The sequence below is a fragment of the Suncus etruscus genome, chromosome 9 (genome assembly GCF_024139225.1).
Source record: "Suncus etruscus isolate mSunEtr1 chromosome 9, mSunEtr1.pri.cur, whole genome shotgun sequence".
Taxonomy (NCBI): domain Eukaryota; kingdom Metazoa; phylum Chordata; class Mammalia; order Eulipotyphla; family Soricidae; genus Suncus; species Suncus etruscus.
In genome coordinates this window covers 41,342,260-41,344,922 of record NC_064856.1, presented here as the reverse complement: position 1 = coordinate 41,344,922, position 2,663 = coordinate 41,342,260, and positions in this window count along the sequence as shown.

The window sequence follows — 2,663 nt, the reverse complement described above, 5'->3', positions numbered from 1 at the left end:
GGCTTTGGCAGAATGGGAACACTGCCTGTCCCACTCCTGAGAGTTTTCATAATGAAGACTGGTGTTCACAGTTTGGCTTGGCATCTCTTCTGAGATTAGTGTGAAGCTGTGAAGCTTGACTATTGTTTTCATGGCAGTGGCTGTGGAATGTCCAAGGGTGAATTTTTATAGCTAACTTATCTATCATTGACAATTGTAGTTCTTTGAGAGACATAGAGTATCTGCAGAAAGCTGTAGAGGATCTGAAACAACTTTATTATTTTCTTGATCCTCCATGAAATAACTACTTTTCTTTCTAATTAAAGCTTTCTTTGGACTTGTTGCTGAGGAAAAGTCTATTCTATTGCTAATTAAAATGATTTCTTTCTGCCTGTAGAATCAGGTTTTTAATGAGTTCCAATTTGTTTTTGTGGGAAGATAATGAAACTATGAAGACTTTCCAGTTGTTTGTCACATATTAAGCAAAGTATTTTTAAAATTGGCTAGCTGATAAAGAAAATAGTACCAAAATGATAGATTTAGATGTGCGATGATATAGAGAGATGGAGTCTGTAGAGGTAGTTTGGCAGCAAGGTCTGAAAGCCACTAGACCTGAATATGAATTTCTTTTTTTTTTCTTTTTTATTAAATCACCTTAAAACAGAATTAAAATTTTTTGATAGTAGAATTTCAATCATACAATGTTCCAAAGTTCATCCCTTCACCAGTGCTCATTACCCACCAACAATTTTGATAGTTTTTCTTCTGTTCCCCATTGTGCACGAGCTTGCCTCTATGCAGACTCATTTCTTCTTTTTCTTTTTTCTCTCTCTCTCCAGTTTTCTTTTTATGCACCGTGGTTTGCAATGCTGTTACTGAAGAGGTATGCATTTCACTTTATTTTCTTTGAGCATCCAGTTCCTGTCCAAGGTGATAATTTTCAACTATTATTTTCATAGTGATCCCTTCTCTGTCCTAATTGCACTTCTCCCTCGCCATTTTTTTATTGTCTTTGGATATTATTCTTTTTACATTTTTTATATCCTAAAGATGAGGTAGATCATTCTATGTCTGCCCTTCTCCTTCTGACTCATTTCATTCAGTCTGATATTCTCCATTTCTATCTGCATATAAGAAAATTTTATGACTTCATTATTACAAACGTTTTTTTATTCAATTATGTAGATGTACCATAGCTTATTTATCTTCTCATTTATTCTTGGGTCTCCAAGAACTATTGTGAATAATACTGCAATGAACATAGGAGTGAAGATGTCTTTTTTACATTGTGTTTTTGGATCCTTAGATTATATTCCCAGGAGCAGGACTTCTGGGTTGAATGGAAGTTCAATTTCAAGTTTGTTGAGTAATGTCCATATTGTGTTCTTTCTTTTTTGAAGGTTATTATTTTTTAATAATATCTTTATTTAAATACCATGATTACAAACATGACTGTGGTTGGATTTTAGTCACACAAAATAATACCCCCCTTCACCAGTGCAACATTCCCACTACCAATGCCCCCATCCCCTTCCTCCCACAACTCCTGCTTTTATTTGAGACAGACAGTCTACTTCTCTCACTCATTAAGATTGTCATGATAATTGTTAGTATAGTTATTTCCCTAATGGCACCACTACTCTTTGTGGTGACTTTCATATTGTGAACTGGTCCTTCCAGCCCTCATCTCTATTGTCTCTGGGATTATTACAATAATGTCCTTAGTTTTTCTTAAAACTCACAGATCAGTGAGACTATTCTGTGTCTATCTCTCTCCCTCTGACTTATTTCACTCAGCATAATAGATTGCATGTACATCCACATACAGAAAAATTTAATGACTTCATCTCTCCTGGCAGCTGCATAATATTCCATTGTATATATGTATATGTACCACAGTTTCTTTAGCCATTCATCTGTTGAAGGGCATCTTGGTTGTTTCCAGAGCCTGGCTATTGTAAATAGTGCTGCAATGAATATAGGTGCGAGGAAGGGTTTTTTTAATTGTATTTTTGTGTTCCTAGGAGTGATTGAGCTGGATCATATAGGAGCTCAATTTCTCCATATTAGAATCTCCATATTGTTTTCTATAATCTATATAAAGAAAACTAAAGGAGCTGGAGAGATAGCATGGAGGTAAGGCATTTGCCTTGCAGCAGAAGGATGGTTATTTGAATCCCAGCAACCCATATGTTCCCCTGAGCCTTCTAGGAGCGATTTCTGAGTGTAGAGCCAGGAGTAACCCCTAATTGCTGCCTGGTGTGACCCAAAAACAAAAATTAAAAAAAAAGAATAAAGAAAACTATAAACCACTACTTCAAGAAATAAAAGAGGACACAAGGAAATAGAGACACAGTCCCTGATCATGAATTAGGAGAATTAAAATCATAACATTGCAATACTTTCCAAATCAGTGTACAGATTAAATGCAGTTGCTATATGAATACCCTCTTACCTCCCATTGCTTTCCTTGCCATATGGTGTCAAATACAGCAAGCAGCTTCACTTTAGTGATAATTTATCACTGATTGAAGGCAGGCTAAGGGATAGTATATAGGTCAAGGCACTTGACTTGCATAAAATGACCCTGGTTCATTCCCTAGCTCTGTATATGGTTCCCCAGGGCACCACTAGGAATGATTCCTCAGTGGGGTCAAGAGTAACTCCTAAGCACCTCCAGATGT